Consider the following 27,094-nt stretch of genomic DNA (forward strand, 5'->3'; position numbering starts at 1 on the left):
CATGTCACAACTGATTTCCAATCATCTAATATCAATATTGCAAAGTGATCTTCAAATGACAAATCTGGGAGTTCCCTGGCAGTCCAACAGTTAGGACTTGTCTCTTTCATTGCCGTGGCCCCGAGTTCAATCCTTGGTCGAGGAAATAAGATCCTGCAAGCCTTGCGGTGCAGCCAAAAAAAAAAAAAAAAAGACAAATCTGAGGTCATCTGACTGCTCTGATATTTGCAATGACTTTCCATTACCTGTAGGATAAAGTCCAAATTTCCTTGCCAGAGAAATAAATAATCCATTCATAATAGTTGAGTATTTGGAACATATTAAGTGTTAAATTAATAAAAGTTATTTTTATTGAGGAAACATCTACTGATGAATTCAGCAACCTCTTCTATAGGACATGGCATAATTTTCATCTTTCTATTGTAATAAGTTAATGGATTTTATCCCAAGTAATATTGCCTTTCTTATATCCTTTTCTTCTGATCCTTCTTCCCCTCATTCTTCTCTTTCTCTTCGATTTCCCTGTCTCTCACACCTTCTTGCTCATTCTCTCTCTCCCATCCCTACTCACATAGTGGCATTTGCACAATAACTGTTTAATAGGGAAATTGTTGCAGATCTAAGTTAAAGCTCTTTTAAAGAGTAATACATGTTAAGCATTAATAATATTGTATTGAAACTGAAAGGGCTGATAATCAGCAATGCGGATTAGTAAAGACCTACAGCCTCTGGGTGTGAAAGAAATTGAGTTCAGTCTAAAATCAATCAGATGGTAAGTAGGCTGTCACTAATAATGACAGAAATACTAAGCTCCAGGTTTAAATTCATAACATTTTGGACTCGATACTTTCTGCTGCCAAAGGTTTCTTAAACCTTTCTCCAGGTTTAAATTCATAACATTCTGGACTCGATACTTTGGCTTTTGCTAGCATAAGTGGGCATCAATGACATATTAGTTGGAGTAACTACAATTTATGCAGCATTCTCACTAGAGAATATATTTCTTTCATATTATTTTATCATCTTCCACATATCTCAAAGTTTATCTAGCTAAGATATTAATCTGAATGTATTTTGTAATATTTGAAAATCACTCTTGTGTAGCAGAGCTGAAATACACCCTTTCTCTTGGTGTTCATGCTAGACAAATTCCAAATCACTTAACTTTTTAAGATAACATCAGAAAAGAATTATCTCAATTACAAGTTTTTAAACTGTCAATTTTATGAGATTAATTGAGATTCATTTTGATAAATATCTTTTGATGAGAAATAGATTGTCCTGTACTATGTATTAAAGAACAGCTTGTTTCCTTTGGATTAAATTTTTATGGTAAAATGCAAATAACTTTCCATTTCTTATAATTTATGATATTATCACTATATCCTGTTACACAAAATGACAATGAACAAAACACTCCTGCTGCTGCAATCTGTGCTGAAAAACTTCCTCAAAATATATTGTCTCCAGTTTTATCAGTAGATATAGCTGTAAGAGGTAGGAATTTTCTCACAGTATTTGGTGGATGATGCTAATACTTGGTTTTAATAGGCACTAAATATACAACATGTATTTGCTCAGCTGAAATTATAAATAACCAAAGCTCTCTGAATAAGAATCATATGCTTTTAAGATTCATTTCTGCTCATGAGTGTTTTCTGTTTATTATTATTAACATTTATTTCTCATTTATATACAAATAAATTCAATAGGAATTGCTATACTCTACAATCAATATGATACATAATCCAAGTCTAAGTATGAATGTGTGTAGGCTCCTAACAACCACTTTATGATTTGGAGAATTATATGTAATTGGAAGAATAGAAGTTTTAAGGAATGCAAATAACTCATAAGCTCAGTGTTTCTTCAGGCTTGAGGATGCCATGATGCACTGAGTAATTTACATCTGGCTTTGAAACTGGGACCATGCTCTTAGAAATATTTTAATGGAAACAAGAATTCCTTCTTCCTGAAAATCTAGATTGTTAGATTGAGGGAATATAACAGTTCTTACATTTCTAGCTCTGGAGACAGATTGCTTATATGCAAAGTTGTCCATTTCCAATTATATGATCACAGATCTCAATTTCATTATGTGTAAGATAGGGAAGACAGGTATCTTGAGAAGATTAAATGAGAAAACACGATATGTCTGAAACTGATAATTCTTGACATTTCATAAATGCTCAATAAATATTAGCTATTGCCATAGTAAATTGATTCTAAGGTGCATTTTTTCTTACATTTTAGTATGTGTCTCTGAAATAGGATGCATACTGCAGTCTATAGTTTCTCACAATTACAGTAGGCCAAAATGCATCAAGTTTATCAAGGCAATCCAGTTGTTAGGACTCAGTGCTTTCACTGCTGAGGCTGGGTTCAATCTCTCTGGCTGGGAAATGAAGATTCTGCAAGCCTTGTGGTACAGCCAAAAAAAAAAAAAGATATAAACATCAAAAGAACTAACATCAACACTTAAAGGTTGGAGACATATCTCTTCATTTTTTTAAGATCTTAATTTCTCTCAGAAATTTATTTTTAATTTAGAGTCTTACACAATTTTTGATATGACTATTTCAAATTATTTTGTTTTTAGATGGTATTATAAGTGGTGCTTTATTTTATTTTCCAATATTTTATTGCATATATATAATTGATATATATATATATATAATTGATTTTCATGTTGACCTTATATCTTGTGACATTACAAGATTTATTTGTTGGTTCTAGTAGTTTTATTTTGTAGATTATGTAAGATTTTCTATGCACCTATTCATGTAGTCTGCAAATAAAGACAGTTCTATTTTCTTCCTCCAATATTTTTTTGTACATTTCACCTTACTGCGATCTTAAAGGCATCATGTACAATTATGTTACTAATTTTACTAATTTTACTAATTTTACATGTTACTAATTTTAAAGGAAAAAAGTCTTCAGTCTCTCACCATTAAGTAAAATATTAGCTATAAGTTTCTCATAGATCTTTTTTATCAGGTTGATGAAATTTATTTCTAATTTTAGTTAGATAAAATTTTTTTATCATTATGGGTGTTGAATTTTGTCAAAGCCAAATACATTTTTTACATGAGATTGTCATATAATTTTTTTTGGTCTGTTGATATAATAAATTACATTGATTAGTTTACAAATATCAAACCAACTTTGCATTATTGAGATAAATCCCAGTCATGATTATTGTGTAATATCTTCTTTATATATAGATAGTTATACTTAATCTGCTAATATTTGGTTAAGGGTTTCTAGCATTGATATTTATGAGGGATATTAGTTCTCAGTTTTTATAACTTGTAATGTCTTTTTCTGGTTTTGGTATCATGGTAGTGGAGGCCCTATGTACTCAACTGGGTAGTATTTCCATTTTCTCCTTCTCTGTTTTCTGAAATAGTTTATGGAATACAAACTATACTAAACACCAGTTTACTCCTTTGGACCTAGATTTTTCTCTTCTGGAAATGTTTTTGGTTAAAAATTTATTTTACAAACTCAATATTTTTAATAACTAGAGATTATTCAAACTTTTATATCACTTTTAAAGTCAGTTTTTGCTTATTGTTTTGCAAAGTATATGCCAATTTTTTTAAATTGTTTGTCTGAGTCAGTTTAGGCTGTTATAATGAAACACCACACACTGAGAGGCTTAAACAACAAATATTTATTTCTCACAGTTCTGGAGGCTAAGAAGTACGAGATCAAGGTACCAGTCAATTTGGTTCCTGATGAAATCATTTTCCTGGTTTGCAGACAGCTTCCTTATTGTGGCATCCACACATGGCAAAGAGAACATTATGTCTTTCCAGTCTCTCCTTATACAGGTTCTACCCTTATGATCTAATTGTCTTCAAAAGGCCCCATCAAATATTTACAGACTATTCCATCCAACAATAGCAGAATATAGATTCTTCTCAAGCAATCATGGAACATTCTCCAGGATAGGTCACAGACTGGGCCACAAAGCAAGTCTTAGTAAATTTAAGAACATTGAAATCATATGAAGCACCATTTCTGACCACAATGGTATGAAACTAGAAATCAATTACAAGGCAAAAACTGAAAAATTCATAAATATGTGGAGATTAAACGTGTTACTAAAACAAACAATGGGACAAAGAAGAAATCAATACAGAAATCCAGAAAAATAGTCTTGAGAAATATGAAAATGGATTTAATGTAAAACATTGTTACTGCAACTGATAACACTACATTATATAATTAAAATTTGCTAAGAGAATAGAACTTAAATGTTCTCACCAAAAGAAAAAAAAGTACGGTTATATATGTGTTAATTAACTACATAGTGGGAATCCTTTCACAATGTGTATATATATTAAATCACCATGATGCACACTTTAATATATTATATTTTCAATTATACCTAAATAAAGCTGAAAAAATTGAAAAAAACAAAGCAAAACAAAAATACAGCCATGTCTCCATGACCAGTTGTGGAAATGAAAAGTGTAGCATTTATATTTTCTTCCATTTTGTGTTGCATGTGTTTCCACATTTAAATGATCTCCTCTGTTTTCTTCTCCCTCCTTCTTCTCTTTTTAGACATGGTATGGTGGTGAACTTGACAATTTAACCCATTTTAATTAAAAATTTATAAAATGAGTTTATGTGTCAATCTAAAGGAGGAATGGACACCACCCAAAGTTTTTCTTCTTAATACCTGAATACACATACCTCCAGAGAACTTGGGTTGTTACACAGGTGAGCACTTTTATTTCTTATGTGGTTGTGTTATTTTTTTATTGATGCTATAACAAATCATCAAGCTTATTTCCTTACAAAAGCACAAATTAATTAATTTATTTATTTTTTACAGTTTTTTAGGTCAGAATTGGAACAAGTCTCAGCAGACTAAAGATGTTAGTAGACTGCCTTCATTTATAGAGTTTTTAGGGGAAAATCCCTTTTCTGCTCATTTGGCTTGTTAGTGCAATTCAGTTCTTTGTAGATAGAGTACCAAGACAGATTTTCTTGCTGGCTGATATCTGAGAGAAGTTTCCAGTTGTTAGACCCACTCTATTCTGTAGGCAGTGATCTTCTCTCTCTCATCTGCAAAGTCAGAAATGGCAGGTCACATCCTTCTCATGTCACCTCTCTCTCTGAGCAGAGCCTGGAAATAGTTCTGCTTTTAAAAATTCAGGTATTTAGATTGTGTCCATCTAGTAAATTTGGGATAATCCCCCAGCCCAAGGACTTTAACCTTAATCATATCTGCAAAGTCTCTTTTGCTATGTTGGGTAATATATTCATTGGTTTGAGGAATTAGTTTCTATGGATATATTTGGAAGACCTTCATTGTGCCTCCCATAGAAGGGATAATTGCATTTTGTTAGTTTTGATCATTACAGACAGAATATTGGTCTATGACCTGGGTCATTCCAATCCAATGCATGGGCCAGATTTGAAATGGGTATCCAGTGACATAAACAAGCAGGAATTTTGCAGCACCGTCTCTGGCAAGGATGAGATTTGTAGGAAATTTAGTTCCTGGGGAGCAGTGGTAGCAGTGCTCTTTTCTTTTTTACAGCTTTTCTACTTTCCACAATTAATCCATTTGTTATTTGTGTTGTCCCAGTGCTATAGTCAGGACTATATTACATATTACATTTTAACTCTAAACTATTGGTCTCTGAGAGTAGAACACATTTTATTGTCTTAGGAATACTATGCCTCTACCAGACCTGACCCTATATGTCAGTAGCCTTTAGTCAGGGCACTTTGGGCATTTTAGATGGGTAAGTTTTTTATTGTGCAAGACTGTTCTATGCATTGCAAGATATGTATTGTCCTCAATCACTACACAATAAATGTCTCCTGAGCCCAGTAACTTGACAACCCAAAACAACTCCACACATTTCAACTTTTTCCTTAGTAGGTTATAGTAACCCTGGATGATAATTACTGTTCAAAATATTCAATACATGTTTGATAAAAGAGCTAAAGTGAAGTCCAAAGTTAGTAATGTTTATTTCCTATTTATTAATTTCTTTGATAATTTGTTTATCACAGTAGTATTGAGAAATTCCAGCATGACAAATTCTATGCTGGACACTACATATACTAGCCAAAGAATGTTCTTGACCCAATGTCTCATCCACTTTTATGTTCTCCTACTCAGATTAGAGGAGTAATTAACACTGTTACTCAGATTTTAGGGCACTGAGTGTGCCACATGCATCATTCTGTTCTAAAAATATTGTTGATGCACATAGTTCTCTCTCTCCTAATTCTATTATCTTCCATGCCTTATGTCTTCTAGATAATCACTGCATTGTATTAATTTTTCCTTTTCCATTTGTATGTGCTGTGACACACTTCCTTCAAGTGACAAACCTGTAGCAAGACTGGAAGAAAATGGGGAAGAAGGGGCTTTGTTTGAGCCTTGAATTAAATTCACATGTTCTCATGGAACATTATAAAAAATCTTGTAGTAGGATAAAAGGACTATTCAGGCTAATATTTTCTCTTAATTCTCACTTGCTTATATGCATAAAACCCTTGGGGATGCCACATGAACAGCGATCAAGCTAAGCCAAGATTGCAACCCACTAATAGTGTGATTCTTTCCACACTATAAACTGACCATAGTTTATAGTACTTGAAGCCCCTCTACTGTCAACCCACAAAAGTTCCCATAAGATAATGTTAATTGTTGAAATATGAACGTCTCTACACAGACTCCAAAAACCATACAGGAAAACAAGGAAGGTAATACAAATAATATGGAACCCAGACATAAAAAGAGATGTAGAAATGGGGAAATAAACACCCAAGACCTGCAGAGTAGGCTCTGGAGTCCACAACAGACCCTAGAATCAAGGAGGGATTTCACAAAAAAAGGAGAGGACTGAGGGGTGCCAGTGATGAAGGAACATGGAAACATCAACCAGGGCTCACTCTCAGTGGGGTAATAGTGAGAACAGATATGAAACCTTATGGATCAGAGCTCAGGTGAATGAGGATTTGTGAAAGAGGAAACTAGAAAGTGCCTGGAACCAGAGTCTGGGGCAGGCATAGTCTCTAGGGAAGAACAAGACCTGGTGGGTGAGGGTACAGTAACCTGGAACCTTGTCAGTAAAAGGGAAAATGGAATATGTTGAAGATAAGGGTTATATTGAAACAAGACAGTCTTAAAGAATCATGAAGAAGTTTAAAGAAAGAATCTTTTATTTCTAAAAGTGTTGATATCATCAAAGGGGAAAAACACTTCTTTTTATTTTATTTTTAAAGTTTGCCTCTGTTTGTCATCTCAAGGGTTTCTCCTGTCAGCAGCAGTGGTAGTTATATGAATGAACCTGAATACACATAGATATATTTTAAAACTTGGAAAATTTAACCTAAAGTACATTTTAACTTTGGAGTGCCCTCAAGGGTAGAACTGAATTGCTCAGGAGATGAATAATGGGATTCATTACTATGACCAGTTGAAATCTAACATAACCCAAAGTATTCCCATGCTGCTGATCAGTTTAGAAACTGTGGAGAGTAATGCAGCCCTGCTTCAATTGATTTCTTACCCTACCACTGAAGCCATCAACAAAGGGGTATTTATTTCCTACAAAGAAAAGGTATGCCTGTGTTCACTGATAGGGGGAATAAAGGCCATCCTCTTGCATATTCAAAAGATCTTTGTTTTAGCTCACTTTATTTCTATGATGCAAAAAAGTGCTAATTTATCATGCATGCTGTAAAGTTAGACTGGATCAATATTTTATGGATGTAAATATTTACTTATACGAGTTATTTTTGTTAATGTATCCAAATAGTCATATGAAAGATAAGGTTAGATCATCAAGAGACACTTGTTCTTTACTCTGTTCCACATGCAAATTAAAATCTTCTATGTAAAACATAAATTCAACACTGTGAGCTCACCTTTTCTTTATGGTATCAAAAGTCCAGAGCCAGATTACTTCTACTGTAAGTTTTAGCAAATATTAAGTGAAAAAATTAATTATAATCATACACAAGCTTTTCCAGATAATAGGAAAAGAAGGTTTTTCTGCCTTTTTTTTTATGAGGCTAACATTGATGCAAACACCTAACTGGTATTGTGTAAAAAAGAAAAATGTTATCTATGAATATATGTAAAACTAGGATGAGGTTCAAGAATCTGTATTTAGGAAGCCTTAATAAAGGACAATTGCCACATTTAACATCAACAACAAAACCGCTGTGACTTTAGGATATTAAAGTGTTTTGTCCTAGTCCTACTTATTATTCAAAGTTTGGATCAGAACCCATATAAGCTGATGTCCAATTCTAGTCATTTAAATTAAGGCACCTGTTTCCATTCTATGATTGGATCAGTTTAAGATATTGCATGCCATTATCACAAGTCAGCTCACAAGCTCTATGGATCATCACAATTAAGGTTGGTTTGTTGTTCACCTAAACTGACAAATACCAATAGCCTTCCACCTGGGGATTAAGGTTCATTGGCCCCTTCTATCATATGCTCTGCCATTCTCTAGGGACTTTGGTCCTGTGCTTACAGCTGACAGAAAGAGGAAGAGAGACAGAAAAGCTCATCTTCTTCTTACCTATTCTAGCAAATGTGACACTAATTACTTACATTCACATTCCATTACTGAAAGGCAGTCAGATGATTTCAAGAGACCCAGAATGAGGTCTGGGAAGTGGAATTCCTAACTAATAGCTCCACAAAGTTTGCAGTAAAGTGCTAGCTATGTCTTTATGGTAACCATACCATAGTTCTAGTTTATACCTGTTCTAGATTATATCTGTTGTCCTGTTTAAGCCTAATTATTATCATGCAATCCAGGACACTTTTATAGTGTTGCCTTTCTCAAAAGAGTCCTGATTTGAATGATAGATTATATGATCATTTTATGTTCTGCTACAATGCTCTTAGACAACTGCAGAAGATTTTTGTAATTGTTGCTTTTAATATATAAAAAGGAGATGAATACGGCAACATTATAATGTTTTATTGTAGATATCATTAACATATTTACTGTACCTAGTTCATAGAAAATGCTTAACACCTTTGGCAATCCAGAATGATGTGACTATTTTTTAAATATTTTCTAGACATATTTAAAAATAATTATTTAGGGGCTTCCCTGGTGGCGCAGTGGTTGAGAGTCTGCCTGCCGATGCAGGGGACACGGGTTTGTGCCCTGGTCTGGGAAGATCCCACATGCCGCGGAGCGGCTGGGCCTGTGAGCCAAGGCCGCTGAGCCTGTGTGTCCGGAGCCTCTGGTCCGCAACGGGAGAGGCCACAACAGTGAAGGCCCATGTACCGCAAAATAAAAAAAAAAAAAAAATTAAAACAATTTCATCAAAATTTTATCAAAAATAGCAAGTTTGGGATTTTTTTGATCCTAGATAATATAGCTTTGAACAAATTCATATGCAGATTAGAAAACACAGCCAGATGTTCCAAGACACAGTGAATATTTTAAGAACATATTGGAGGAAAATTTAAATATACAATAAAAGTATTTCTAAAAGGAGGAAGACAAATGAGGCACTTTGCTGCCTGAAGGCAAAAAAAATGAATATATATCCCTTTAAAGTCCCTTACAGTCCCTTAGTGCTGTCATAAACTCTCTTGCAGAGTATAATTTTAGTTTATAAAAATGTTTTAAAATGATATGCTAAAGCAAGTGAAGATTTAGTAATAGATCCTTTAAGCAATAACATGCCCTGTGTCTTGAATACTAGCATACTGTGATAACATGTAAGATTTGCTTGTGAAATCTATCTGAGAAACAGAATTTAACATGATGAAGTGTTGAGTTCCCAGGGTAAAGGCAATATTCTATCTCTTGAAATATAATGAGGACTACACTTCATTAAAGTGCAATTGTCAACTTGGGGGAATGATACTGCTTTGCTATGTCAAAATAAACAAATAGAACAGAACATGAATTAAAAAAATTCTTGGGACAGCAGCATGAATAATTTAATAAGATGTCTCTACTATGATTGCTCTGGAATGAAAAAAATATTAAATAAAAATGTGGTAAATATGACCCATTCAACTTATTTTCTTCCAATCTGCCCACACTTAACCCAATGCCCTCTTTGTTTCTCATCCCCATTCCAAAAGTAAAATAAACATAACTCTCAGATGTCAATGTCACAGTGAAGATTTTATAAAATCTTAAACGTTTTGAACTCCAAAATAATGGCCTGACTGGTGCATTCTGAACTGAAACCTCATAAATTCTTAAGTGTACTATTCAATGGCAAATGTCCTGAAGACTTCCTAATCATGACTCATGCCATAAAAACAGGAAAAGAAGAAATGGATGTCTTTATCCTTTAAATAGAAAATGTCAAAATTTTTTTTCTTATTTTTAATGTCTTGGTGAACTGTACAATCTATCACTTTTGAATGGTCGAGGATTTGCACATTTACAAAGTTTTATGGTCTGTATTTTGGGGCTTATTGTCCATTACACTACCTTCATTCACTAAGATGTCACTAATTATCCTTTGAAATCTGAGTGTATTAATTAGAAATATTTTTTAACATAGTACCTATAAACATGTTACTAGGATATATAAGGCAATATAAGAAGAATGATTTTACCAATTTAATTGGATTATCATGAAGAAAGTTATATAAAAGTGACAATAAGTATTATAAAATCCAAACCACTCATTTTTTTATTTTTATTTTTTTGGCTTCATTGGGTCCTCGCTGCTGCGCACAGGCTTTCTCTAGTTGCGGCGAGCGGGGGCTACTCTTCTTGCGGTGTGCAGGCTTCTCATTGCAGTGGCTTCTCTTGTTGTGGAGCATGGGCTCTAGGTGCATGGGCTTCAGTAGTTGCAGCATGCAGGCTCTAGAGCACCTGGGCTTCAGTAGTTGTGGTGTGTGGGCTCAGTAGTTGTGGCTTGCGGGCTCTAGAGTGCCTGCTCAGTAATTGTGGTGCATGGGCTTAGTTTCTCCACTGCATGTGGGATTTTCCTAGACCAGGGATCGAACCTGAGTCCCCTGCATGGGCAGGTAGATTCTTAACCACTGTGCCACCAGGGAAGTCCCCAAACCACTCATTTTTAAAATCAAAAGGCACAGAGTTTAACTAACTTCAAAAATCACTTTAAATTTTGTTGGCAGAGTTGGGCCTGATATTAGTTTTCAATCATTTCTAATATACCATGAGTCTAGCACTTTGTGTCTCTTATCTGATTTAATCCCTACATCAACCCTGTAAAAGAGCCTGGCCATTAATATTTCCATTTGGCAGATGAAGAGACAGAGATATTAGCATCAGTAATCTGCCCATTTTGCAAAGATACAATAAAAATGTGAAATTCATAAGTCATGTAGAGGATGCCTCCTTTCAGGTATTTGCTGTAATATGTTAGGTGGCCTGTTAACCATATTTTACCCTTAAATTTCTAAACATGCTTATTGTACCACTGTGCTATCTTGCCCAAAGACAGAATGCTTTGCTCAATAAGCCTACATTGTGTATGTCACCTTGATGTAAATAACCTGAATTTTTAAACGTATTTGTGTAAAATATAATTTGCAAACAAGTAACATCTTTTGGGTTAATGTATTAATGAGGGTGATGGAATACTAAACCAAAAGAATGAAAGATGTGTCTAAGATGCCCAGAATTCCAGTTAGCCTAAAATTCCAGTTAGCCTGCCATCAAATATCTGCAAAGAATATCTGTCTGCCTGAGTCTTTTTTGAGTGTACTAAGATGTCTACAAATCATTTAATAATATGTCATAAAATTACTCCAATCTCCTTGCTCTCCTTAGAATAAAGAACATCTATGAGTAAAAGATCAATGAATATTTTGGCTTGAAGTAAATGGTGATTGAAGGCAAATAGAGAAACTGACTAATCGAATCCTCAGAGTAAGGTAATGATTGACTTCCTTTTGTTAGCTCACACAGTCACTTAATACCCTGATTCATTAGTTCTTAAACTTAAGTGTGTTCATTATTGTTTGGATAGTTTGTTTAAACACCATCTCTGGGTCCCAATTCCACAGTTATTGATATGGTAGGTCTGGTGGAGCTAGAGAATTTACATTTCTAAATTTCCAGGTGAATCTGATATTGATTTTTCAGGACCACCCATTGATAATTAGCCTAAATATTTGTTGGATTTAATTGTTAAAGAGATTGAATGTTTATGTAGTAAGCAATAAGTGGTTGCTGGTTTTCTTAGTTGTCTCTTCTGATTAACATACTTGAACCAGGTATTTAATAATGCTAAATTTAACTTGTGTATGTTCTCAAACATAATAATTAGCTTTATGCTGAACTTACAGCAAATAGTAATCAAATGAATCAAGATTTGAACCATCATCTCTATGACTCTAAAAACTGTACTCTTTTTACCCTACCACGTTTATTTTTGAGAAACAGAATAATAGCATTAGAACTTAAGTCAATATTTTGAAATAAAATTCATATAGTAAAAAATATATAAATTGAATTTAATTAAAAATTCTGTTTGAAAACTAAGAAATTTTTATGGTTAATATACATTTACATATAAAATTTAAAAAAACTGTGACAGCATCATAGCAGCATAAGAAATTTCTTGTTTATCCCCACCCTCAATAACAAAGATTTGGCATGCATCCATAAACAAAATGCCTCTGTAGTAGTTGTGGAATCTAGCATGAAACACAAAAGGACCCAGGAGTAGTCTCACCCACATGTGCATCAGGAAATAGGCAGACAGACCCCAATACCAGCAGTGGATCCTGTAGTAGCTTATGAACTCACTCTAGCCCCTCTCAGCCATAGTCTTGGTGTACCTGGAGAACACTGACATGGGAAGTCATCCAGGAAAGAGAGTCTTTATGGAAACCCAGGTTCTCAGAGAACCAAACAAAAATTCTGGAGCTGAAGAATTCAGTGACTGAGTGGGAGACCTTCAAGATGACAGAGGAGTTAAGATGTGATCACCTTCCTCCCCACAAATACATCAAAAATACATCTACATGTGGAACAACTCCTACTGAACACTGGCAGAAGACCTCAGACTTCCCAAAAGGCAAGGAATTCCCCACGTACCTGGGTAGGGCAAAAGAAAAAAGAAAAAAACAGACAAAAGAATAGACACAGAACCTGCACCTCTGAGAGGGAGCTGTGAAGGAGGAAAGGTTTCCACACACTAGGAATTCCCTTCACTGGCAGAGACAAGGGGTGGCAGGGAGAATCTTCGGAGCCGCGGAGGAGAGCACAGCAACAGGGGTGCAGAGGGCAAAGCAGAGAGATTCCCACACAGAGGATCGGTGCCGACTGGCACTCACCAGCCTGAGAGGCTTGTCTGCTCACCCGCCGGGGCGGGCGGGTCTGGGAGCTGAGGCTCGGGCTTAGGTCGGATCCCAGGGAGAGCACTGAGGTTGGCTGCGTGAACACAGCCTGAAGGGGATAGTGCACCACAGCTAGCCCCGAGGGAGTCCGGGAAAAGGTCTGGAACTGCCGAAGAGGCAAGAGACAATTGTTTCGGGGTGTGCAAGGAGAGGGGATTCAGAGCACCGCCTAAACGAGCTCCAGACGGACGTGAGCCGCGGCTATCAGCGCGGACCCCAGAGATGGGCATGGGACGCTAAGGCTGCTGCTGCCACCACCAAGAAGCCTGTGTGCCAGCACAGGTCACTATCCCCACCTCCTCTCCTGGGAGCCTGTGCAGCCCGCCACTGCCAGGGTCTCATGACCCAGGGACAACTTCCCCGGGAGAACGCACGGCGCACCTCAGGCTGGTGCAACGTCACATTGGCCTCTGCTGCTGCAGGCTCACCCCGCATCCGTACCCCTCCCTCCCCCCGGCCTGAGTGAGCCAGATCCCCCGAATCAGCTGCTCCTTTAACCCCATCCTGTCAGAGTGAAGAACAGACACCCTCAGGCGACCTACACGCAGAGGCGGGGCCAAATCCAAAGCTGAACACTGGTAGCTGTGTGAACGAAGAAGAGAAAGGGAAATCTCTCCCAGCAGCCTCAGGAGCAGTGGATTAAAACTCCACAATCACCTTGACGTAACCTGCGTCTGTGGAATAACTGAATAGACAATGAATCATCCCAAAATTGAGGCGGTAGACTTTGCGAGTAATGAGATAGATATAGATATAGATATAGATATATATATATATATATATATATATATATAAATTATTTTCCTTTTTCTCTTTTTGTGTGTGTATGTGTATGCTTCTGGGTGTGATTTTGACAGTATAGCTTTGTTTTTACCATTTGTCCTAGGGGTCTGTCTGTCTTTTATTTATTTATTTTTTTAAGTATAGTTTTTAGTGCTTGTTATCATTGTTGGATTCGTTTTTTGGTTTGGTTGTTCTCTTCTTACTTTCTTTCTCTTTTTTTGTCTTTTTTAAATTGTTTTTAATTTTTTTATTTTTAATAATTACTTTTTTTATTTTAATAAGTCTTTCTTTCTTTCTTTCTTTCTTTCTTTCTTTCTTTCTTTCTTTCTTTCTTTCTTTCTTTCTTCCTTCCTTTTCTTCTGAGCCATGGGGCTGACAGGTTGTTAGTGCTCCAGCCAGGTGTCACACCTTTGCCTCCAAGGTGGGAGAGCCAAGTTCAGGACATTGGTCCACCAGAGACCTCCTGGCCCCACATATAGAAAATGGCAAAAGCTCTCCCAGATATCTCTGTCTCAAAGCTAAGACCCAGCTCAACTCAATGACCAGAAAGCTACAGTGCTGGACACCCTATGCCAAACAACTACCAAGACAGGAACACCAATCCACCCATTAGCAGGGAGGCTGTCTAAAATCATAATAATGTTACAGACACTCCAGAACACACTGCCGGAAGTGGTCCTGCCACCAGAAAGACAAGATTTAGCCTCATCCACCAGAACACAGGCACCAGTCCTCTCCACCAGGAAGCTTACACAACACACTGAACCAACCTTAGCCACTGGGGACAGACACCAAAAACAATGGGAACTACGAACCTGCAGCCTGCAAAAAGGAGACTCCAAACACATGAAGTTAAGCAAAATGAGAAGACACAGAAACACACAGCAAATGAAGGAGCAAGGTAAAAACCCACCAGACCAAAAAAATGAAGAGGAAATAGGCAGTCTACCTGAAAAAGAATTCAGAGTAATGATAGTAAAGAAGATCCAAAATCTTGGGAATAGAAGGGAGGAAACACAAGAAAGGTTAACAAGGATATAGGAGAACTAAAGAGCAAACAAATAGTGATGAACAACACAATAAATAAATTTAAAAATTCTCCAGAAGGAAGCAATAGCAGAATAATGGAGGCAAAAGAACGGATAAATGTCCTGGAAGATAGAATAGTGGAAATAACTACCACAGAGCAGAATAAAGAAAAAAGAATGAAAAGAATTGAGGACAGTGTCAGAGACTTCTGGGACAACATTAAACACACCAACATTCGAATGATAAGGGTCCCAGAAGAAGAAGAGAAAAAGAAAGGGAATGAGAAAATATTTGAAGAGATTATAGTGGAAAATTGCCCAAATATGGGAAAGGAAATAATCAAGTCCAGGAAGTGCAGAGGGTCCAATACAGGGTAAATCCAAGGAGAAACACGCCAAGACACATATTATTCAAACAATCAAAAATTAAATACAAAGAAAAAACATTAAAAGCAGCACGGGTAAAACAACAAATAACACGAAAAGGAATCCCCATAAGGTTTCCAGCTGATCTTTCAGCAGAAAATCTTCAGGCCAGAGGGAGTGGCAGAACATATTTAAAGTGATGGAAAGGAAAAAGCTACAACAAAGATTACTCTACCAAGCAAGGATCTCATTCAGATTCAATGGAGACATTAAAACCTTTAATTTCTCTTACCAAAAGCTAAGAGAATTCAGCACCACCAAACCAGATTTACAACAAATGCTAAAGGAACTTCTCTAGGCAGGAAACACAAGAGAAGGAAAGACCTACAATAACAAACCCAAAACAATTAAGAAAACGGGAATAGGAACAAACTTATTGATAATTACCTTAAATGTAAATGGATTAAATGCTCCAACCAAAAGACATAGACTAGCTGAATGACTACAAAAACAAGACCCATATATATGCTGTCTACAAGAGACCCACTTCAGATGTAGGGACACATACAGAGTGAAAGTGAGGAAATGGAAAATGATATTTGATGCAAATAGAAATCAAAAGAAAGCTGGCATAGCAATTCTCATATCAGACAAAATAGAGGTTAAAATAAAGACTATAGTAAGAGACAAAGAAAGACACTACATAATGAACAAGGGATCAATCCAAGAAGAAGATATAACAATTGTAAACATTTTGCACCCAACATAGGAGCACCTCAATACATATGGCAAATGCTAACAAGCATAAAAAGGGAAATTGGCAGTAACAATATCATAGTATGGGACGTTAACACCCCAGTTTAACCAATGGACAGATCATTTAAAATGAAAATAAATAAGGAAACACAAGCTTTAAATAATACATTAGATAAGATGAATTTAATTGATATTTATATGACATTCCATCCAAAAACAAAATACACTTTCTTATCAAGTGCTCATGGAATATTCCCCAGAATAGATCATATCTTGGGTCACAAATCAAGCCTTGGTAAACTTAAGAAAATTGAAATTGTATCAAGTATCTTTTCCAACCAGAACACTATGAGACTAGATATCAATTACAGGAAAAAATCTGTATAAAATACAAATACAAGGAAGCTAAACAATACACTACTAAATAACCAAGAGATCACTGAAGAAATGAAAGAGGAAATAAAAAAATACCTGGAAACAAATGACAATGAAAACACGACAAACCAAAACCTATAGGATTCAGCAAAAGCAGTTTTAAGACAGATGTTTATAGCAGTACAATCCTACCTAAAGAAACAAGAAACATCTCAAATAAACAACCTAAACCTACACCTAAAGCAATTAAAGAAAGAAGAACAAAAACTGCCCAAAGTTACCAGAAGGAAAGAGATCATAAAAACCCGGTCAGAAATAAATGAAAAAGAAATGAAGGAAACAATAGCAAAGATCAATAAAATTAAAAGCTGATTCTTTGAGAAGATAAACAAAATTGATAAACCATTAGCCAGACTCATCAAGAAAAAGGGGAGAAGCCTCAAATCAATAGAATTAGAAATGAAAAAGAAGTAACAACTGACACTTCAGAAATACAACGGATCATGAGCGATTACTACAAGCAACTCTATAGCAATAAAATGGACAACCTTGAAGAAATGGATAAATTCTTAGAAAAGCAAAACCTTCCGAGACTGAAGCAGGAAGAAATAGAAAATATGAACAGACCAATCACAAGCACTGAAATTGAAACTGTGATTTAAAATCTTGCATCAAACAAAAGCCCAGGACCAGATGGCTTCACAGGAGAATTCTATCAAACACTTAGAGAAGAGCTAACACCTATCCTTCTCAAACTCCTCTAAAATAGACCAGATGGAGGAACACTCCCAAACTCATTCTACGAGTCCACCATCACTCTGATACCAAAACCAGGCAAAGATGTCACAAAGAAAAAAAACTACAGGTCAATGACACTGATGAATATAGAAGAAAAAATCCTCAACAAAATACTAGCAAACAGAATCCAACAGCACATTAAAAGGAAAATACATCATGATCAAGTGAGGTTAATCCCAGGAATGCAGGATTCTTCAATATATTCAAATCAATCAATGTGACACACCATATTAACCAATTGACATATAAAAACCATATGATCATCTCAATAGATGCAGAAAAAGCTTTCAACAAAATTCAACACCAATTTATAGTAAAAAGCCTTCCAGAAAGTAGGCAAAGAGGGAACTTTCCTCAACATAATAAAGGCCATATATGACAAACCCACAGCCAACATCATTCTCCATGGTGGAAAACAGAGACCATTTCCTCTAAGATCAGGAACGAGACAAGGTTTTCCATTCTCACCACTATTATTCAACATAGTTTTGGAAGATTTGCCACAGCAGTCAGAAGAAAAAGAAATAAAAGTTATCCAAATCAGAAAAGAAGAATTAAAGCTGTCACTGTTTACAGATGGCATGATACAATACATAGAGAATCCTAAAGATGCCACCAGAAAACTACTAGAGCAAATCAATGAATATGGTAAAGTAACAGGATACAAAATTAATGCACAGAAATCTCTTGCATTCCTGTACACTATGCATGAAAAATCTGAAAGAGAAATTAAGGAAACACCCCCATTTACCATTGCAACAAAAAGAATAAAATACCTAGGAATAAACCTACTTAAGCAGACAAAAGACCTGTATGCAGAAAACTATAAGACACTGATGAAAGAAATTAAAGATAATACAAACAGAGAGACAGGTACACCATATTCTTGGATTGGAAGAATCAATATTGTGAAAATGGCTATACTACCCAAATCAATCTACAGAGTCAATGCAATCCCTATCAAACTACCAATGTCATTTTTCACAGAACTAGAACAAAAGAATTCACAATTTGTATGGAAACACCAGAGACCCCCCAATAGCCAAAACAATCTTGAGAAAGAAAAGCGAGCAGGAAGAATCAGGCTCCTCGACTTCAGACTATACTACAAAGCTACAGTCATCAAGACAGTATGGTAATGGCACAAAAACATCAATATAGATCAATGGAACAGGATAGAAAGCCCAGAGATAAACTCACACACCTATGGTTACCTAATTTGTGATAAAGGAAGCAAGAATATGCAATGGATAAAATACAGTCTCTTCACTAACTGGTGCTGGGAAAACCGGACAGCTACATGTAAAAGAATGGAATTAGAACCCTCTATAACACCATACACAAAAATAAACACAAAATGGATTAAAGACCTAAATGTAAGGCCACACAGTATAAAACTCTTAGAGGAAAACATAGGCAGAACTCTCTATGACATAAATCACAGCAAGACACTTTTTGACACTCCTTCTAGAGAAATGAAAATAGAAACCAAAATAAACAAATGGGACCTAATAAAACTTAAAAGCTTTTATACAGCAAAGGAAACCATAAACAATATGAAAAACAACCCTCAGAATGGGAGAAAATATTTCCAAATGAAACAGCTGACAAAGGATTAATCTCCAAAATTTACAAGTAGCTCATGCATCTCAATATCAAAAAAACAAACAACCCAATCCAAAAATGGGCAGAAGGCCTAAATAGACACTTCTCCAAAGAAGATATACTGATTGCCAACAAAGACATGAAAGGATGCTCAACATCACTAATCATTAGAGAAATCAAATCAAAACTACAACGAGGTATCACCTCACACAAGTCAGGATGGCCATCATCAAAAAATCTACAAACAGTAAATGCTGGAGAGGGTGTGGAGGAAAGGAACTCTTTTGCACTGTTGGTGGGAATAAAAATTGATACAGCCACTATGGAAAAAAGTATGAAAGTTCCTTAAAAAACTAAAAATAGAACTACCATATGACTCAGCAATCCCACTACTGGATACTATACCCTGAGAAAACCATAATTCAAAAAGACACATATACCCCAGTGTTTATTGCAGCTCTATTTACAATAGCCAGGACATAGAAACAACCTAAGTGTCCATCAATAGATGAATGGATAAAGAAGATGTGGCACATATATACAATGGAATACTAGCTTTAAGTAGAAACAAAATTCAGTTATTTGTAGTGAGGTGGATGGACCTGGAGACTGTCATACAGAGTGAAGTAAGTCAGAAAGAGAAAAATAAATACTGTATGCTAACACATATATATGGAATCTAAAAAAAAAAAGAAATGGTTATGAAGAACCTAGGGGCAGGACAGGAATAAAGATGCAGTTGTAGAGAATGGATTTGAGGACACAGGAATGGGAAGGATAAGCTGGTACAAAGTGTTATAGCAGCATGGACATATATACACTACCAAATGTAGAATAGATAGCTAGTGGGAAGCAGCTGCATAGAACAGGGAGATCAGCTCAGTGCTTTGTGACCACTTAGAGAGGTGGGATAGGGAGGTTGGGAGGGAGACACAAGAGGGGGGAGATATGGGATATATGTATATGTATAGCTGATTCACTTTGTTATAAAGCAGAAACTACCCCACCATTTTAAAGCAATTATACTCCAATAAAGATGTTAATTAATTAATTAATTATGTAAAAAAATTCAATGAAGGAAATGAAAACTACAATAGAGAACATCAAACAGAAGATGTTCTTTAAAACTTAGTATAGATCAGGCATAGGAAAGAATCAATGATTTAGAAGACAGGAACTTTGAAATAATCCAGTCAGAGAAGCACAATGGGAAGGCAATGAAAAAGAGTAAGAAATCTTATCTGGTCTATAGGACACTATCGTCTCCCCACCAAAAAAAAAAAAAAAAGCCGATATACAAATCATTGACATTCCAGAGGAAGATAAACAGAAGGGGGGATAAAGCTTATTTAAAGAAATAATGGCTGAGAACTTTCCAAACCTAAGAAGAGATTTGGACATCCATGTTCATGAAGGTAATAAATTACCCCATTATTTCAATCAAAAATTGTCTTTTTCAATACACATTATATTAAAACTGTCAAAAATCAAAGACAAATGGAGAATGCTAAAAGTAGCAAGAGAAAGATTATAACTTACAAAGGAAGCTTCATTAGGCTATCAGCATATTTTTCAGCAGAATCCTTACAGGATAGGCAAGAGTGAGATGATATATTCAAAGTGATGAAAGAAAAATAATGCCAACCAAGAATACTTTATCCAGAATAGTTATTTTTCAGAAATAAAGGAGAAATAAAGACATTTCTTGATAATCAAAAGCTGAGAGAATATATTACCACTATATCCATCTTAAGGAAATGATAAAAGGGAGGTGGGATCAAGATGACAGAATAGAAGGACCCTGAGCTCACCTCTCCTCTTGAACACATCTAAACTCAACTGCATATAGAATAACTCTTGCTAAGAATGACCTGAAGTCCTCTACAACCGAGGATTTAAAGAAGGAGCCACATGAAATCTGATAGAAGGGGAGAAGAAGTGATCTAATCAGGATTCCCAACCCTAGTGGGTGACCCAGAAGAGGAGGGGACCATCACAGTCTCAGGGATCTTGCTTGGGGATCAAGGAGGTGTAGCCACTTGGCCGGTACTCCAGCTTTAGGGTCTGAAATGAGGAAGATGAGTCCCCTTAGCTTGTTTGAAAACCAGTGGGGCTTACCCGAGTACTGTAAAAAACCAAGACTCTGCTCTTGAATAACACATATACAGATTTCCTTGTTTCTAACCTCAGCATGGAGGAAGTAGATTAAAAACTGCTGAGTGCTCTGGCTGGCTTGCCGGGATCCCTCCAACTTGGTCCCCAGCTCACACTGGGCTCCTGCTCCAGCACCTCCTGCACCAGTGCTGCTTATAACAAACCCATAGCTGACATCACACTCAATGTTGAAAAGCTGAAATCTTTTGCTCTAAGATCCGGAACAAGACAAGGATGCCCTCTTTTGCCATTTCTATTTATCATAGTACTGGAGATCTTACCCACAGCAATCAGGTAAAAAAAGCAAATAAAAAGCATCCAAATTGGAATGGAAGAAGTAAAACTGTCACTATCTCCAGATGACCTGATACTATGTACAGAAAACTCTATAGTCTCCACCCAAAAACTGTTAGAACTAATAAATGAATTCAGTAAAGTTGAATGATACAAGATTAATATACAGAGATCTCTTGCTTTTCTGTACACCAGAAATGAAGTATCAGAAAGAGAAAGCTAGAAAACAACCTAATTTACAATCACATCAAGAAGGGTAAAATTCCTAGGAATAAATTTAACCAAAGAGGTGAAAGACCTTTCTCTAAAAACTATAAGATATTTATGAACGAACTTGAAGATGATAAAAAGAAATAGAAAGATATCCTGTGTTCATGGATTTGAAGAATTAATATTGTTAAAATGTCCATACTACCCAAAGCAATATACAGATTTAATGTAATCCCTATCAAAATACCAATTATATTTTTTACAGAACTAGAACAAATATTCCTAAAAGTGGTATGGAAACACAAAAGACTCTGAATAGCCAAAGCAATTTTGAGAGAAAAAAGAAAAATGCTGGAGGTATCCTGCTCCTTAATTTCAAACTATACTACAAAGATGCAGTTATCAAAACAAAAGGTACTGGCACAAAAACAAACACATAGGTCAGTGGAACAGAATAGAGAGCCCAGAAATCAACCCACGCACACCATGTTCAATTCATCTATGACAAAAAGGACAAGAATACACAATGGAGAAATGATAGTCTTTTCAATAAGTGGAGTTGGGAAAATTCAACAGCTTCATGTGAAAAAATGAAATTAGACCATTTTCTCACAACAAGTACAAAAATGAATTCAAAATGGGTCAAAGGCCTAAATGTAAGACAAGAGCCCATAAAACTCCTAGAAAAATCCTAAGCAGTAAATTCTTGACATAGGTCTTAGCACTATTTTTTTTTTAAATCAGTGTCCTCAGGCAAGGGGAACAAAAACCAAAAAAAAAAAAAAAATTGTACCTAATCAAACTTCAAACCTTTTGTGTAGTGAAGAAAACCATCAACAAACAAAAAAGGCAACCTAGTGAGTGGGGGAAGATGTTTGCAAATGATATGTCTGATAAGGGGTTAATATCAAAATTATATAAATAATCCATACAACTCAATACCAAAAAAACAACCTCATTAAAAACTGGGTGGAAGGGGCTTCCCTGGTGGCGCAGTGGTTGAGAGAGTCCGCCTGCCGATGCAGGGGACACGGGTTCGTGCCCCGGTCTGGGAAGATCCCACATGCCGCGGAGCAGCTAGGCCTGTGAGCCATGGCTGCTGAGCCTGCGTGTCCAGAGCCTGTGGTCCGCAACGGGAGAGGCCACAACAGTGAGAGGCCCGTGTACCGCCAAAAAAAAAAGGTGGAAGAACTGAAAACACATATTTCCAATGAAGACAAACAGATAGCCAACAAGCACATGAAAAGGTGCTCAACATCACTAATTATCTGGGAAATGCAAATCAAAACAACAATGAGCTAACACCTCACACCTGGCAGAATGGCTGTTTTCAAAATGACCACAATTAACAAGTGTTGGTGAGGATGTGGAGAAAAAGGAATCCTAGTCCAAAGAAAATGAAAATATGATTTTGAAAATATATCTACACTCCCGTGTTTATTTACAGCATTACTCAGAATAGCCAAAATATATAAACAACCTAAGTGTCCTTTAAGGAATAATGGATAAAGATATGATACACACACACACACACACACACACACACACACACACACACACACAAACACACAACGGAATATTATTCAGCCATGAGAAAGAAGGGAATTCTTCTATTGGGACAACATGGATGAACCTTGAGAGCCTAAGTGAGATGTCAGACAGGGAAAGCCAAATATTGTGTGATGTCACTTATATGTGGAATCTAAAAAACCCAAACTCATATAAACAGAGAGTAGAATGGTGGTTACCAGGGGCAGGGTGGGCATGGGGAAAATAGGGAGAGGTTGATCAAAGTGTACAAACTTCCAGATAGAAGATGGACAAATTCTGGGAATCTAATACACAGTATTGTGGAAATAGTTAACAATATTGTTTTATACACTTGAAACTTGTTAAGAGACATATCAAATGTACTACCACAAAAAAAGAAATAGGGATTCTAGGTCTTTTTCCTTTCCACATAAATTTTAGAATTGATTTGTTTATATCTACACAATAGCTTGCTAGAATTTTGATAAGGATTGTGTTGAATCTATTGATCAAGTTTTTAAAAATGACATCCTAACAATATTGACTCTTGTGCACTTTTTAAAAATAAATTTATTTATTTTATTTAATTCATTTTATTTTTGGCTGCATTGGGTCTTCGTTGCTGTGTGTAGGCTTTCTCTAGTTGCGGCGAGCGTGGGCTACTCTTCGTTGTAGTGCGCAGGCTTTTCATTGTGATGTTTTCTCTTGTTGTGGAGCATGGACTCTAGACACGTGGGCTTCAGTAGTTGTGGCTCATGGACTCAGTAGTTGTGGCTCATGGGTTTAGTTGCTACGCATCATGTGGGATCTTCCCAGACCAGGGATCGAACCCGTGTTCCCTGCATTGGCAGGTGGATTCCACTGCACCACTAGGAAAGAGTGTACACTTTTTTTTTTAATACTTGAGTATTTCATTTTCACATTTGATATTGTAAAATAATAATTCTTAAATTATATTTCAAATGTTAATTTTTTGTTGCTTGTATAAAAGATGGGATTGACTTTTGTGTATCTACCTTATATTCTGCATCTTGCTTCACTCATTTTTTTTAAGTTTTTATTTTATATTGGAGTATAGCCAATTAACAATGTTCTGATTGTTTCAGGTGCACAGCAAAGTGACTCAGCCATATATATACATGTATCCATTCTCCCCCAGACTCCCCTCCCATCCAGGCTGCCACATAACATTGAGCAGAGTTCCCTGTGCTATGCAGTAGGTCCTTGTTGGTTATTCTTTTAAAAGATAGTAGTGTGTATGCGTCAATCCAAAACTCCCTAACTATTCCTTCACTCTACCCTTCCTGCCCTGGTAACCTTAAGTTCATTCTCTAAGTCTGTGAGTCCGTTTCTGTTCTGCAAATACGTTCATTTTGTATCATTTCTTTTTAGATTCCGCATATAAGTGATATCATACTATATTTCTCTTTCTCTGTCTGACTTCACTCAGTATCACAATCTCTAGGTCTTTATTGGAAGGTAATGACTGAAGGGGCACATGAGAGATGGTCTTATGTTCTGTAATATCCCATATCTTGACCATGCTGATCCTTATATGAATGTATTCACTTTGTGAAACTTTTTAAACTATATAATTAAGATTGTACCTTTTAGTATGTTACTCCTAATAAAACACTTTACAATAAAAATTAAAAGAAAAAAATACTAGAGTGTCTTTATATAAAGGCTAAAAAAAGTAAAAAGCAAGCTACGTTGCTTTAATGTGTCCATAGTTGGTAAATATATGAAGAAAAACAAGGTTGTGATTATCCCAAAGGTCAGAATAATGCTTAAACTTGAAGATAGCCTTTTTCAAGAAGGAGTGCATGAAGGTATTTACCTTATATTCTGCAGCCTTGCTTCACTCACTTATTATTTCCAGGAAATTTTTATAAAATCTTTGTGATTTACTCCATAGGCAGTCATGAAACCTGTGAATAAAATAACTTTATTTCTTTATTTACATTCTGTATACATTTTATTTATATATTTATTTATTTAGTCTTGTTGCACCAGCAAGGATTTCAGTAATATTCTTGTAAATAAAACAGTGAGAGAAAACACACTGTTCCTTATCTTAGGGAGAAGGTGTCCATCCAGTCTCTCATAATCAAGTATGATATTTCCTGTACATTTTTTATAGATGTGCTTTATCAAGTTGAGAAATTTTCCTTCTAGTCATAGTTTGCTAAAAATTTTTTATCATAGATGGAGGTTGGGTTTTGTCAAAAACTTTTCCATGTTAACTGATATAATCATTTGCTATTTCTTCTTTACCTTATTGATATGGTGGATTAGTTAGATTTTATTCACTGATTTTCTAACATTGAACCAGTCTTACATATCTGCATTAAATCCCACTAAGTCTTGGTGTATAATTATTTTTATACACTGTTAGATTTGATTTTCTACAGTTTTGTTGAATATTTTTATACCTTTGTTCATGAGAGATTGCTCTGTACTTATTAATTTAAGCTGCTAAATTGTAAAGCAATATGCTATGCTGAAAGAAATTACAGGAGCAATATTCTCACCCATAATTTTAATTTTTCCCTGATGTCTTTCAGCTTATTTATACTGGTGGGTATGTAATGGTATTGCCATTGTGTGTTTGTGTGTATATGTATGTACTTTTCTGTCTCTGTGTTCTTTCCCACATGTACTAAAACACACTAACACATACATGTTTGGGTTTGAGTTTTAAAATAATTATAAAAGAATACCTAGGTCATTATCATCTATATGTAGGAATACAGTATTGTTAGGACGTTGGAGCCCCTTCTGTGCTCCTACTTGAAAAAGGCTATCTTCAAGTTTAAGCATTATACTGACATTTGGGATAATCACAACCTTGTTTTTCTTCATATATTTACCAATTATGGACACATATTGAAACAACATAGCTTGCTTTTTACTTTTTTTTAGACTTTATATAAAAACGCTTTAGTTTATTTTCTTTTAACTTTTATTGTAAAGTGTTTTATTAGGAATAACATACATGCTAAAAGGTACAGATCTTAATTATATAGTTTAAAAAGTTTCACAAAGTGAACACATTCGTATAAGGATCAGCATGGTCAAGATATGGGATATTACAGAACATAAGAGCAACTCTCATGTGCCCCTTCGGTCATTACCTTCCAATAAAGATAACAATTATTCTGACTTCCTTTGCCATAAAAGTTTTCCCTGTTTTTGAACTTTATATAAATTGAGCCATATTTTATGTGTTCTTGTGTGTATAGCTTATCTTAACATTATATCTGTGAGATTCACCCATGTTGTGGTACCAGTCCTACAATTTTTTCTATACTAAATAGTATTTCATACCACAATGTAGTATTTATTCTACTGATGATGAACATTGTAACTGTTTTCATTTTGGGATTATTAAAAACCATATTTCTATAAACTTTCTTATATATGCCCTTTGTGCCTATATGCATGCATTCCTGCTGGGTTTATAATTAAGTGTGAACAGACTGGGCCATAGGCTAAGTATATGTTCACCTTTAATAAACATTACTAAACAATTTTCAAAAGCAGTTGTACCAAATTACATAACCCCCAGCAGTTTGGCTATTTCCTTTTATGTCACATGTCTGCCAGCACAGGGTATTTTCAGGACATTTCCTCCCTATTCCTTCAAATAGTTCTTTAAATGTATCTCATAATTCTAAATGTAGTATTTTTGGTGTGCTAAAATTGAAAACTTTTCTGGTTTCTATATTTTCTTCTCCCTGAGTTAGTAAGAAATTTGTTTCCTAATTTCAAATAATTGGGAATTTTTGGTAATAATTTTGCTGGTAATTATAGCTTAATTTCATTGTGGTTA

Source organism: Stenella coeruleoalba, assembly GCF_951394435.1.
Source record: "Stenella coeruleoalba genome assembly, chromosome: 1".
In the NCBI taxonomy this organism is placed as follows: domain Eukaryota; kingdom Metazoa; phylum Chordata; class Mammalia; order Artiodactyla; family Delphinidae; genus Stenella; species Stenella coeruleoalba.